This window comes from Marmota marmota, unplaced genomic scaffold, assembly GCF_001458135.2.
Source record: "Marmota marmota marmota unplaced genomic scaffold, marMar, whole genome shotgun sequence".
Taxonomy (NCBI): Eukaryota; Metazoa; Chordata; class Mammalia; order Rodentia; family Sciuridae; genus Marmota; species Marmota marmota.
Genome location: NW_026000242.1, coordinates 2,293,648 through 2,308,895, shown reverse-complemented (window position 1 = coordinate 2,308,895; position 15,248 = coordinate 2,293,648). Strand labels below are relative to the sequence as shown.

At 43.0% G+C, this 15,248-nt stretch overlaps 1 long non-coding RNA gene across 6 annotated transcripts in view; it reads right to left on the bottom strand.

Annotated features, from left to right (window-relative positions):
- LOC125613968 overlaps nt 1-15,248 on the bottom strand; it is a 279,644-nt gene that overhangs the window by 115,725 nt on the left and 148,671 nt on the right. For 5 of the 6 annotated variants that reach the window (XR_007344604.1, XR_007344603.1, XR_007344601.1 and 2 more), the window contains one exon: nt 3,899-4,034. The exons of the other annotated variant lie outside the window; for it this stretch is intronic. This is a non-coding gene — a long non-coding RNA (uncharacterized LOC125613968). The remainder of the gene's footprint in view (nt 1-3,898; nt 4,035-15,248) is intronic. 6 annotated transcript variants of the gene reach the window in all.

The window sequence follows — 15,248 nt, the reverse complement described above, 5'->3', positions numbered from 1 at the left end:
GAAACTGTGCTTTATATAACCCCATATTCTTTTTGCCTACAAGAGTAGGAATTCAATAAATGCTTATTGTTTGAACAATTGAAAAAATGAATAGAAATGTTTCTCTTGTAACTGTGAATGCTAAAGATTTATGATTTAACATCACACTTCAAATTCTGCCGGGACTCCAGAGCCTTCCATGGATCAAACTGAAAAAGCCATGAGTCACTGGGCTTGGAGGGGAGGGCTGTGTGTTTATGGAGGATTTGTTTCCCGACCTCGATGAATCATGTGTATAATCACCCGAACTGCATCCTGTCTGGGGAAGTAACCAAAACCCCTATTTCTGGCCCCAATGGCTTTTTGGTTTTATGAGTAAATGCCACTGGCATGCCATTAAATTAATGCCCACAGAAGGCCCTCAGCCAGGGCTCTAACCTGCAATACCAGGGGTCGGGATAGGCCAGTGGTTTTGCCATGAGAGCTGAATGAGAAGATATTACTTTCTCACCTGTCCCCGAACTGGTAACCTTTTCCAAATTCTTATCAAACATCTGTGACACTTTTTTTCCAAATCAAAGGTTCCATCATGGAATTCTCCTGCACACAAATATTTAATTGGTTTCACCACCAGCAGAATAAAGACCGTACTTCTTATCCTCTAATCCAAGGCTCTCCAGAATCTGATTCTGACCTGCTTTACCTACCTGATCTTCCCTTATCCCCTTATAACCATGTGTTCCATGTGCAATGGATGATTTTCCTAAATGCATACAAACCTTAGCCTTTGTTCTATGACTTGGCTCCACTTCCAATGCCACTTCCTCTATATCATCTGTGATTGTCCAGCAAGGAAGTTAACTTCTCTTCTGAGCATGCAGATTTTATCTGACTCCCATCCCATTGCTCATTTCTAATGTGTCTTATAAGCACATATGCACATGTTTGGTTCTCTAATAAGTCATTCCCCAGAGAAATCTGGATCTTCATCAATGTGATACTCCTTATGCACAAGCAGTGCATGTAAGAGTGGAGACTCAGAAGTTGTTTGAATGGAAAGTCAAATTCATTCAATTGTTGGAACCCAGGAAATGCTCAATGTAGAAGATTATTATTTTTATTTCTCTCATTTTATCTGTTACCCCTCTCTATGAAAATATAAGATTAAGAAGATCTTGAGTCTCTGCAAACAGCTATTGTTGTATACCTATGGATCTCAAAGGGAAGGTTATATTTCAAGTTTTCTTCTTCTGGATACCCAGGTTCCTTGTGGTCTATTTAGCTAATAGATATTACAAGCTTAGGGAGAGAGGTAAAACTTTAATATTCACTTGAATAAAAAAAAAAGAAAACTAAAAGGGAATCTGCTGTGTCAAAAAGAAAACTTTTAAAAATATAGTGTTTTTCCAAAAGCAAAGACTGTTCTGTCATTTTCTGGTTTGGAATATCCATGCCACAGAGCTGATTTCAAGGCAGATGGATAAACGAGAGTTGATGCAATAAACTTAGCTTTGTGTGACTGAAAAGCACTTTGCTTTTCTTTCTGTTTTTTACCATAATGCTGCTTGTGAGAATGGGGACAAAGAAGACAAGGTTAAGATCACCCAGGCCAAGGTCAGGTAAAGAGGAAACAGAGTATCAAGAGTTTTGATTCCTCTACTGCCTTTTGGCAATGTCTACATCTGGTCCGAAGAGACAGCTGGGTGGCAGTGCAACCATTTGAGAGCCCTCTCCTACTGTTCCTCTAAAGGCTGCCACTGAGGAGTCTCCAGAGGCCAAGTTCCAATGACTGAATGACCATTAATTGCAATTTCTCCCTCAGTTAAGTAAGCAGAATACCTGCTATTACATACATGGTCAGATCTTATAAATTCCAACATGGTACTCAGATATTAATTGCTATTACAAATTCAAAGATGACTGTTTTTTTTTTTCATTACCCCACACTACAAACAATTAACTATTTTTATCAGGTCCTGATAATATCTCAGGCTCTATAGGTCAGTTTGGGCTGTGTTGTGACTACTGGACTCTGCCTTTATAATAGAAATGCAGTCATCATCTATATAAAAATACATGGGGCTTTATTCCAATAAAACTTTATTTATAAAACAGGTGGTAAACAGATTGGCCCTTGGGCTGTATTTCAAATCCCTGCCCTACATGTTTATTAACTATGAAACATGAGAGGCAGAGGAAAATATCTAAACACTTCTTCTGGCATAAACAATGACACTGTTGGGTTTTGTGAGACTTCCAGATATCTCCTTTAAGACAGTTTTAGTTCTGTACATTATCATCATGTCTTCATCATCATCGACATCAGCAATGTTGTCTGTACCTATCTGGGAAACATTAGGGAGAGAGCCATAAAAGAGCCCCGGTTTTCTATACCTACCTCTTGACCACACTCTTCTGGGAAAGACAGCTCTGATTATTGTTAAAGAAAATATCAGTCATCCTCATGGTGAAAGGTCGCTATATTTTATTTTAACAAATTGGTCCTTTGAGCAAGATGAATTTTAATGGATTGGTTTATTAACCTAAAGGTTGAACTAGACGAAGAGTAACTGAATGATTTGTTCATAATTAGTATTATTTATAATTATTTTACTTAGGAAAAAATATCACCTTAAATGTCAGGATGTTTTTTAATTGCCTCAGATGAGATTCAAAATAATTGACTTTGCAAATGTATTTTAAAAAACTCATTTAAAAATATCTGAAGCTGCTGACAGTCTGTCTAGAAGAAGCAAGATATTGATATTCATTACTAGGAACAGGGAAGAAATTGATCCATGATTTTTTTTAACCACTTGAATTGCGTACTGTGGTCACTTCTGGACTCTGAAAAGCTGAGATGCCGATAGAGCAATGTATGTGTTTCTTTACCCCATTAAATCTATTCTCTAAGTATGCAATATTCCCACAAATACTAGAATAAGATATAATGTATGCATTTATATGTGTATGAATATATATGTGTGTGTGTGTGTGTGTGTGTGTGTATATATATATATATATATATATATATATATATATATATTTCTCCAAAGCTCAGTAGGCAAATCCCCTGCTGAGAGTAGTAAGGGTATATTAACTGATTAATTATTATTAATGCCAATTTTTATTTAGCTAGCAATTATAATCTATTAAGAGCATTTATTCACATTATCTTCCTTATTCAATTCTCAGAAAAATCCTGTAAGGCTCATCAGTAATATATTATTATCTCCCTTTTATAGACAAAGGAAACGGAAACTCTAATGTTTCCCTGCTTAAGCTAATCTCACCAATAAGTGGCAAATCCTGGACTAGAATACAGAATTTCTGACTCCTAGTCCATTACCTCGAGCAACTGTGGAAGGTCTGAAGGCAGTAAGGGAAAGTGTGAAACAGTTTGGGCTGGAGAGAACCTGGAAAGGCCAGCAGACCAGAATTCCTTCTAGTTTAGGTCAAAGTCCGGAGTAGGTGTGGCTACATGACACACCACCAGAATGATCCACTTTGAGGTAGACCTACTCACTTTGAATTTTCTTGTGCAACTAAACATTCACTGTCAATCTCCCATCCTCTTATTTCTCGTGAAGTTTCTGGGGCACCAGAGTTGGAACCAACTTCAAACCAACTTAAGTCTCTGATTCAGTTTCCAAACCCTCCCTCTCCTGCTCTGGGGTCAGCCCTTTTCATCAACCCTGCAACCATTTTTTTTTTTTCTTTTGCCCTCCTTTGGGCAAAACCATTTTTTTTTTCCTTTGCCCTCCTCTCTCCCTTAATCTCCCAATGCCTCTCTGCACAGCTTTTCCCTTTTAATCTTTGCTGACCACCCTCTGTGTCTGCTCCATGTTCTTCCACTGTCAGAGACTCTGTGCCTCTCTTCCCCAAGAGCCTCCCTGGTCATCTGCACCCAGGTTCCTACCTGTGCTCCGCAGCCACAAGCGTTGCCCCTCCGACGTCTTGGTTCTGTCGGTCTGACGCTGCCAGCCTCTATCCAGGGCCTGAGAACTGTGCTTGTCTTCAAGCTCTTTGTTACTTTGCCTCTTTAGTTTAAAATGCTAGTAAATAACAACACACAATAAAAGATGGTGTTGGCTATGGTTCTTGCCCGCAGTCTCCAGGAGTGTTATCTCAGACCCCAACATTGCAACAAAGAAATCTCACAGTGGGGTGAGTGAAAACCAGTTACAGGACAGGAGGAGAAAACTTCAGCGCTTCCAAAATTCCACAGTCCCAGCTGCCCTCCAGGGGCTCCCCCTTGTGGGAGATACTGGGCATGGCAAGGCAGTACCCAGTTGGGACAGTGCCTGGGTGGGAGGGCAGGAGAAAGACTCTGCTCTCCTAAGTATGTGCACATACTCAGGGAGGTGTGCCCCAAAGGGCACAGGGTTCTACTCCAGTCTCAAAGAACAGCCTCTGTGTGAACTGCAGTGCTGAGGTTCTCCATAATCAATCATGGAAATACTTTGGGGGAGCCAGAGTTCTTGGTGCCTAGAGGTCTCTGAGTGCAGGTGAGCACCCTCATGAGTGAGGAGCTTGCACCGCTTATGCTTCGTGTGGGAAGTGGGGTTGGCAACCCTTTGCTTCTGCTGTATGCCCAATTTCCTGACTGGAAAATGTATCATCCAGTGGACACCTACGCAGGGCTGCTCTGGGGAGACAGGTGTGGTCCTCATCATCTGAGTAAACCATGGTGGTCCAGTCTCCTGGGCTCTCTGGGCCTTTTGGTACCAAGGGAGCCGTGGCAACTTTCTGTTGCTCACCTTGATGAAACCAGACTGGATGTCCAAATAACATCTTTCCCCAGAGAGATACAATCTCATTCATTCTCACCTACCCTGGTCAGCAGGTAGGAAATCTAATATATTATTTTCTGCAAACAGAATCAGAGGCTCATGTAGCTGAATGATATTTCCAATGCACTAGAAAAACCATCAGTGTAGCGAAGATCAGAACTGGGTTTTCTGACCTCTGTCCAGCCCATCCGTCCAGACTATACTCTGTCTCTAGGGAAAAGGGGAAGTGATGCTCAGCTGGCCCTCAGTGCAGGGCAATGAGCCACACCATTAAGGAGTATCGATCGGCTTCCCCTGCCGTGAGGACAGCCTGCTGGATGTGACACAGACAGAGACCCAGTCTGAGCCAGCAGGAAAGAATTCGTCATTATGCCAGATATGGAAGAGAACCAGTAGGACCAGTGGGAAGCTATTTATTTGCCAGTACACAGTTAGTGGAAGAGGAACAGGGAAACTGCAGAATGACAACAGTGATCTGGCACTGACTCCTGGTCACCACAAGCCTTGTGACATATTGTCTCATTTCAACATTGTACTAATTCTGAGACCCCAACTGCGGGATTAGGTTAGCTCCATTTTAGGGATGAAGAAATTGAGGTCAGAGTGGTTAATGGGCAATAATATGTGGCAGAGATGATGATTAAATCAAAAGCTATTTAAGCCTTGAGTTTATCTCACCATGTCACCTTGCCACATGGGTTCTTCTAGCAGTGCTGGCAAGGAAGCTCTGTCAGGGGTCAACATAAAGTATTTCATATTAAGTTCAGCAAACCAAATCTCACCTGTGCCCTCCCACCACCTCCCTGATGTAATGAATCCTATAGAAAGACTAAACTTGGCATAAAATCATAGAAGAATGGGCTCTTTCTCCAAAGGCAGCACAGACAGCCCAGGAATAAAGACAAAAGAACAATAATGACCTAAGCAAAACAGCTGGTGTCTCTAAAATGATGAAGAAAAATAAGAAGGAGGAGGAGGAGGAGGAGGAGAAGAAGAAGNGTTCAGTTTCAGATGAGGAGGAGGAGGAGGAGGAGGAGGAGGAGGAGGATGAGGAGGAGGAGGAGAAAGGGGAGGCGGAGGAGGATGAAGAAAAGTCAATTAATGATACAGTCACTGATCATGAATTCAATAAATATTTCTCAGACCTATGCTGGGCCTTGGGCTGAATACAAAAGAGATACCCTGCCCTGATGCTTCAACTCTGCTATAAACTCAAGTAAAACAAACAAAATGGGATTTAAAGAATCTAAACAAAGCTGTAAGAGCAAAAGTATGCCCTTTCCCACAAATGGATCTAAAACTGAGGACCTTTAGTGATTGAGGTCCACTTGTGAAGAATGGCATTTAAATCCAGAAATACTTCTTAAGAAGAGGGCATCAGGTGTCTGGAGCATTCGAAGGATCCTGGGTCAGGACTTGGGATTAGGAAAATGGATAGGGAGGGAAGGAGAGTCTTGTCCTCCTTTGGGTTGGTAAGAGCATCCAGTCCTCCTCTGGACCCCACCAAGGCAAAATGGAATAAATTGAGACCAGAGCAACCAACGAATATAAGAGATTGGCATGAGAAATTTGGAAAACAGGGAATACTTAGGCAGATGAAGATAAAACTCTATAATTGCTGTCTTCCAATACACTAAGGGCATTCAGGTAGAAAAGGGATGAGATTTGCTCTGCACAGCTTTAGGGAACAGATGGAACCCAGGGGGAGAATCTCCAAAGAGAAAAATCTTTGATTAATTATAAGAAAAAATATTCTGCTAACGCAGTCCAAAATTAGAAAGGTCACTTCCTGTCTGGAAAAGGCTAGGAGGGAGTATTACCAGAAGTCCTTTGGTCAAAGAGGCCCAAATACAGACTGGAATGAAATGGGGTCCTGGGGCCAACAAGGAGAAATTAGATGGTAGAAACAGTAAACCCCCATCCAGGGCATTTTCTCTTTTTGAGGGATTTGTGGTCTAATTCAACAATAAGCTAAATATAAAGTGTGCTTACTTTCTTCTCCTGTCTTTCCCCAGAATGGAATTATTTATTTTACTGTTTCAGGTAATTCCAGGTATGTGGGGTGAAGCCACTGCCCTTTAGTATCATGGAAAACACAAAAGAAAAAGCCAAAATCTGACACTCTGGATGATTGAAAGAGACATTAAGGAACCATTTCATCAACACCATCTATGTCTGAATTCTTTCCAACTGAGTGGTTACCTGTTTGTACTCCAAAATCCATTAGATTGTAAGCCATTCTAAAGCGGCTCAAATGAAGCAAACGCACATATAATGCATCAGCAAGACATGGAAACAACAGAAGAGAAAAATGATACCTTCAGAATAGTTACTGAGAATAAAGACAGAGCCTAAAATTAATCAGGAGCATTTTTTTTTTTTTTTTTTTTTTTACCAGGAATTAAACCCAGGGGCGCTTAACCACTGAGCCACACCCCCAGCCCTTTTTTATATTTTATTAGAGACAGGGTCTCACTGAGTTGCTTAGGGCCTTGCTAAATTGCTGATATCATAGAGGATTGATTAGAAGCAGTCAGTCCACAGGAAGTTTCTTTTTGGCCCAAGAATCTTAGAGAGGATCTCCAGTCTCCAGTGTCCAGAGAAAGCTAAGGAAAGGACCACTGGGCAGCTGGTGGGGAGCCAGATGGCACAGAACTGAAGGCATATAATGGGAGGAGGAAGCCTCCTGTACACCCTGCTCACCATGCCTGGTGAGGCCAGTCCTGTGATGTGGCCTCCATCTCTGGACAAATGAGAAAATGGCTCAGTTGGAGCCTGTCTGGTGGCCCAGCCTTCCCCTACACCTTGATTTTCTACTCAGGTTTGCACATGAGCCCAGTTCCTCTCATGTACCCAGATGCCTGTTTCAGGGAAGCGTTTGCATTTTCCTTGGCAAATGCTTCCCAGGTACAGCTTGCTACATGCTTTTAGGCTCAGCCAATTACAACAATCACTAAAACTGCTGAGCCAAGTAGTTTCTTCAGAGCTCTGCTTACATTTCCTCCCTGAAAAGAGCAGAGGGCCCACTTCATGCAGAATCTGCACACAGAAAAATGCAGGGTTTTCTCTTAAGACAGAGGTGGCACGGGATAACTTTCCCAAAGAGGAGATGAGATGCAACCAGTTTTCACTTTGATTTTACACTTCTCAATAGGACTTCACCCTGTGTCAGAGGGTGGACAAGATGGCTCAGAAGTGGCTCCCATGAGTTGAGAAAGGGCTAGAGAGGCTTTTAGTTCAAGCCCCACAGGACCTCAAATTGGTTGAAGAATTTATATGTGTCAACAGCCTTTCTCATTCTTGAACTTCCACTAGGTCCAGGGTTCATTATTGCAATTCTATTCTTGTAAATGCTGGATTTGGAGGGAAGATGGAGTCAGTTTCTAAATGACTTTGTATTTTTTTTAAAACAATCATCTACAATACCTCTGATGTTTGGGAAGAAATAAAACAATTCCAGAAGGGAGTACTCCAAAGTTGTTGGGATATGTTTTTCTGATTTATGAATTGTTACAGTACAAAAGTACAATAAATTTACCTCTTCATTTATTTTCTATGATGCTAACATTAGATTGTGTAATGTTTCTGAGTTATCCCTAGCTTAGGAGAAGACATTGAGGAATATCTTAATGAGAGCATGCCAGGAAGTAGGACAGCCAGTTTAGAATTAAAAATTATCCATGGATAATTCACAAAGCATGTAATACATATGCAGATCATTGAGAAGTAACCATTCTGAGAGGTACCTGCAAGAGCCTTCCAAAACCAGAAATCATCATAGAAGGGTGTCTTTAACTTCTGGCTTTCATTCATGGTTAACTAAGCAGTGTTATTGCAGGTCCATGCTCCAAGTCTGAAGGCGCTCTTCAAACCGGGAAGACTGTGTCTCTTAGAAAAATCTGAACTCAGTCACATAGGCAAGATGACCTTAATGTATCCAGAGATACTGAAAGCATTCAGTCAGAACTGAACTGAACTTACTCAGAGAGTAAGAACCTAAAATGTCACCAGGTCAAAACTGCCACCTTAAGCTTAGAAGACAAAAAGATCAGGACAAGCTTCATCTGCAGATGGTAAATCAATCTTGCATTAGGGGCAAGAGGTATATGATGGTAACTCTCCTTGTAGTGGGCTCTACCATGAATGTCCAGTGCCATTCCACCTTTCTAGGTCCCACTGAGGACCTAACAGTCAGATCATGCCACTCTTCCATGTGAAAACAATCAGAAGAAACAGCATATCCTTGCTTTAGAGGAAAATTTACACACTGGTGTATCTACAACGATGCTTAGTTCCTCGATTCCTCCATGGAATAGTAAATATATGTGTTTTCATACCAAGAAGGGTAGGAGCATCTTAAACTAAAGACAGTCTTCAGTGTGAAAAACTAAATGGTGTTATGAGAAGAGTCTAATTTTATTTTAATTAAAGATATAGTTGGACCTTCAAGAGATGTTCATCTTTAGGGGATTTCATAGGCCCCTGGCCAAGGACCAACCTCCATCATAAAAAGAAGAAACCTCTTGAGTCCAAGTAGATCTCTAAAGAAAGAGCTTTGGTTGGCTGGGCTTCATTTATCAAAATAATACTTTTTCTTGTTCTGGAGTCAGAATAAAAGAATGTGCTATCAAGTCATCTGAGGGGGCAACCGGAAGATGCTACGGATACAGACCCAGGGGTCTCATACTGAAATCTTTTATCTTGGAGGACAATAAGATGCCATCTTTTCTAAACTTCCAAATGCTTGCTGTCTTTGGGTGGCATGATAGTGACAAAACACAGAACTCATTTGGAAGCCATGTCCCCTTTCCTTGTTAAAGCTGAGGAATTCTGGTACCAGAGCCTAGGATTTATAGGTAGAAAAATGGTGACAAGAAAATGGAGCGTAAGAACTAACTTAAAGCCCTGAATTTCACCCAGTACTGCTGGGGGACCAGGACATTGCTGTGGGTACTTTTCTGTTAGATTTTTCCCTCCTAATTATTTGCAGAATTATCCTCCCTTCTGTGTGCAGACTGCCTCCCTAACTAAAAGCAATCCAATTATTGTTAGCACCACCATTAAGAGTGAGGACAGAGCAGTGTCAATGGGACTTGGAAAGTGGCAGCGTCCCTCAGAGACAGGCAGACTGCACCCACCACCCTATTTCTGATCTTTCCCTGTGTCGGCTACAGTCTACTTGTATTGGTAGGTTTTGGAGGTCGGTGTGAACAGCTAACAGACCACTGTTACTCTCTGCTCACTGCTAAGCTAGAGAATTGCAGAAAGTTCACATTTGGCCATTGGACAAATGCCCAGTTGCTGGGAAATCTGATAGTCACTGTGTCACAGTTATTTTCTCCCTCACCCATGTCCCTCTTTCGTAGTCACTTAGTTTCCAGACTCTGTCTAGTCCTTCCCCAACTAAAGAGACGTTCATCAACTAATTCTTGAGTTGGTTCCTTTCTTTTATTTCCGCAGTTGTCACTGGTAAAATTCTCATTTTTTCCTCCACTGGATGATTGCTGATTTTCTAGCTTGATTCCCCAAGACTGGTATCTACCCACTGTGATCCACTCCATATGTGACTTCCATTGGGTCCTCCTAATACATGACTCTGATCATGCCACTCTTCCATGTGAAAACTCTGGATGATACTCTGCTGCCTGTAGGTCACAGTCTGAACACGCGATTCTGCACCGCCTGCTGACCAAAGTCCAAAAAATAAATGGACGGTTCTATTCACAAAGGTTAAATTGTTCAATGACTCACATGTTGCCTTATGAAGAAAGGACTTAGATCCAGAAAATTAGTCAAGTTTCCTGTAGCCTGCGCACCAGAGGTAAACGTCACTTGTTCTGTCCACATGGGTCTCTCTCCTGTATATTCTTCCTATTACAGCTAAAAGGTCCTTCCCAGTGTCTCCCTGAATTATCCCTTAAGCCCTTGAATTCTGGGCTGTGGATGGAGCTCAGTGGTAAAGCTCTGGCCTAGCATACATGAGGCCTGGGGTTCAATCCCTAGTGCTACAAAAAAAGTCTAGAATTCTGCCATCATTAACTATTACCTGTTTTAACAGCAAGCTCCACTCTCAGAAATGCAACTGGTGAAGTAAAAAAGAAACGAGTAACAACCAAAAAAAAAAAAAAAAAACCACCAGAGAATGACGGCATATCAAGTTAAAAAGGGCTGAAATTAAAAGGTAATCTAAATGGATGTTTATGACCTTGTTTGCTCAACATCCTACATCTTTAGGGCCTTAATCATCTTCAGACTATTATCCTGATTGTGATGGATATTTGTCAGCTGCACTTATGCTTCAGTTACTCAAAACATATGTATTTATTACACACCACAATTAGATTGCAATAATAATCCATGATGACAGCAATAGTTTAATGGAGAAATAGACTCCTCCAAAGATCCTTGGATATCAGAGAGATGCATGCCTACTGGAGGAAGCAGCTTGGAGAACAATGCAGAGAACAAGTGCTCGATTTCTTTGTCTGTGATCATAACATGGCCATTTCAGGAGTTGATGGCAAGAGGAGCTAGGAATGGACAGAAACTCATCATATCGAAGGGCAGGACTCACTAAACCACACAATCGGGGACTCCGATTCTAGACACTGCCATTTGTTCTGTGTGAAAGATGAATGTTAAAGGAACTCCCAGGGATGGGGTGTAGCTCAGTGGTAGAGCATGGGCAAGGCCCTGGGTTTCATCCCTAGCATCAGTTAAAAATAAATAAAATGGAGGACCTCCCTCTACATAAGGCCCATGACAGTCAACAGCCATTCCTCTATTTCCAGAGGAGTGGGGACTATAAGGTAATGGCTTGGAGAGGTGAGGAGCTATCTCCTTTCTTAAAAAGGAAACAGAGGAAGAGATGAGATTCTGGAGGACAGTTTATAACTCCACATCCCACCGTGAGGAGAGTCCCCTTCAGGTCTAACCTACGTTTCTTCTGCTGTCTTTGTTTCTCATAGATTGTTTGTAACCTCTGCAAATAGAGAAATACGGTCACTCACAGCTGGCCATCTGGCTCAGCTGACAACTGTTCTAATATCCACAATTAACAGTTTTGTCCCCCAAAAGGGCCACTGAGCTTTGCTTTGTAAGAGAGCTGTCCATCACACCTCTGAAGTGACAGTCTGGTCACACCTAAGAGAAGACAGGTAGGGGACTATCAATGACATCATCACCACCCATTCTAGCTACTAAGAAAAGTCAAAGCAAGATCCCTGCCTGTTTTTCAGCCTCGACTCAGAGCTCAGCACCTGAAATTAACCCAGCCTGCTCCTTGACAGGACACCAGGCCACACAGTGCCGTCAGTAGCAGAGCAGGGACCGCCAGCTCCCAGAATCCCCTGTGCTCCTGCTTCCACATGGTGCTTGTCTCAACAGAATATTATGTTTCCACAGATGGAGAGGAGGCTATTAAACCTAAATTTTCCACATGTAGTTGCACTCCAACTCGTCTACAGCTCTGGTTTTTTCTATCATATAAAATAAAATGGTACCCTTGCCTAGATTACAAAAAAAAAAAAAAAAAAAAGGCCCAAAAGGTGGCCCTCAGAAGGCCACCCTGCTTGCTTTGGGCATTTTCCTACCACCAAGCTCTACCTCAAGCACAGGGTGATTCTCAGGTAACAGAGTGTGCAGTTGACTTTAGGACCTCAGCATCTGTCAAGAGACACCTTGAAAACTGGAAGGAGGAGTTTAGGGTGAAGATCCATCTGATCCCCATTGGCTTTCCTGTTCAGAATCCCCTGGCGGGTTGCTCACCATCTCTAGACCTTGGCTTCCTCGTGGGTAGCGGGTAGCGTGGAGACTGTGAAATGACATCTTCCATTTAATTAAATAAGACTGAACCCCGAACACAATGCCTGGCACCTGGGGAGTGAGCACGTGACAGTGCCTCTGGGTATGAATATTACCACAGTCATCTCTGGGGACAAAGTGGCTGAGACGGAGTGGGAAAGAGAGCTGTGGGGAAGTGGCTGGGGAGCCGCCGTCCCTGTGGCCCTGCCCATGACCCCACTGTGCAGGGGCGCAGAACATTTCTCCCATTCATCCAGGTCCCACTCCCTCCCAGATCAGGAGCATTGAAGCGGCACAATAAAGGCCTTCCTCCCACAAGATGGGCACCATGCCGGGCTGTGCCTGGATCCCAAGGAGACATCTCTGTCCAGCATTTCCATCAGGGCTCTTCCGAGCCAGCTCCTGGGGTGCACACAAAGACCCATTCAGGAAGGCTGGGGTTCTGAAAGCCAGCAGATGAGCTGAGGGGCCCTGGAAGGGGGTGGAGAAGCCACACAGCGCCTGGCACCAACCCTGCTGGGCCCCACCCCGGGCAAGTGGGCGTGGAGGGCTCAGGTCTGCAGCCACGGCTGCACTCTTTGTTTTCCCCAGATTCCTCTCTGATGGAAGTCCAGGGCATCAAGGACACCAGCTGCCATGGCTGGGATTGAATGACCTCCCCAGAGGAGCCTGGGAACATCCCCCCTCCATAATGCCAGCCCAATAGGCAGGGTATCCAGTGGAAACGGGCCATTACTAACTGGCCTGCCAATCCCAGAGTGTTTCTTTCTGGGAAAAATGCCTCTCAGAGGTTCTCACCCTGCGAAGTTACTAGCTGTTGCACTGAAGTAAGAAACAAGGAGCTAAATTAATATATAAAAGGCATTGGCTATTCCCCAGGACCTAGAAAGTCGCTCCATGCCCATCATCCTCCGTTTTCCCATCTGTACAATGGGACTAATAATCTATTGGAATTCAAACAGTAGCTGCTGTGAGAGAATCTCCGGGTAGCAGCTGGCATATTTTCTGAGCTCCCTTAGCTTTTCTCTCTGTGGTACTCTGGGTCACACAAGAAACCCTGGGCCAGGACTCCAGGCAGCATGGCTCTGTGGGCAATCCCCAGCTACATGGGATTTGAAGCATCAGGGATGTGGGGTGCCCTGAATATTAGGGCAGAAAGGCTGATTTAGAGACCATGACCCTCCATTGCAGAGAAAAACAGGATTCCTGAGACCTTCCCAAGGGTGAAGGTTATGGGACACTCGTGTAAAATACAAAGGAAGTTTACTCCAACAACTACGTTAGAGAGATGACGTATCCAGTCAGTTCCATAAGCAATTCTTAAGCTTCTGCCTTGTGCCAGCACTGAATAAGATGCTGGAGTTGAAAAGATTATTGCCCATTGCCTCCAAATCTAGAAGTCATTGCAACAAGGAGACAAACCCACCATGAAACAGAAAACGGAGCCACTTTTGGCACCCAGGTGGTAAGACATTTTCTATGGCACAGTAGCATTTTCTAGATGACTCAGCTGAGAAGGACTGGAAGGATTTCCTGTGTTCTGAAGATGTTTGTACCTCTGATCTAACTGTTCACTTTTCCTGGAATCCACCTACTGCATGCATGCATCTGGACATCTTCCACCCGGTTATAAGACTCATACCAGCATCACCTCCTCCAGGAAGCCTTCCCTGACCACACAACTTGAATCAGGGCTTCCCTTCATCTAAGGATTCCCACAGCACCCTGGGCATGCCTCTTTCTTTGCCATTAGAAAAGTCTATGGAAATTGTCCATTTATTTTCTCCTGTCTTCTCAGGGGATAAGCACTGTACATAATTAACCTTTTTAACTTCAACATCTCTTGCAGCCCTGGCACAATGCAGAAGTTTAAGTGCTTATTGCATGAAATGGATGCGTTATCTCACTCTCGAGTAGTTGTTGGCATAAACTCCACTTTATATTTCACAAGAGTATCCTGTAACCTTGGCTCTCCGGAAGTTCTATCTTATATCAAACCAATTCTCTCCTGCAAGCATGTATTTCTATTTTTTTTCTAACTTCAGGAGACATTAGTTAGTCATCACCCTCATTCTTATCGGTGATAATAGAAATTGTTATTACTAATCCCCTTAATTTTTTTCTACCAAGTCAACTTTATTCAGGGTGGGGGCTTATATTAGATATGAACTCTCAGAATCTCAAATCTGACAGTTTTCCCTTCTCATAGCCAAATAGAAAAGAACTTTAAGAAGGATTTTGATCAGCTAGAGACTACTCATTTCACCATGTTTTATGAAGCACCTACTATGTGCCAGGCTGCCTGTGATGGAGGAGGAACAAATGAGTAAGTACCTGCCATTAAGAGAACTTCAATCTGGAACAGGGAGAAATGGGGTAACTCTCCTAATAAAAATCTAGTAAAAATCAGCACTTCACTTTCTTTGTGGTCCTGGGGTTAGAATTGCTAATTTATGTGAGAATGTAGAAAAGTCCAGAGCGGAGGAAAATAAATTTCAATTCCTGAGCAACTTGGGAAATACTTGAGGGCTCAATCAGGGGACACATTGGGGACACAATGGAAAGTCCATTAGAGAATAAGTTCCTTGTGCCTATTGACACTTTGAAAGAAATCCATGTGCATTTTCACTGCTAAGGAGAGGTGGCCTCCACTGACCACACTGTCACTGGCAA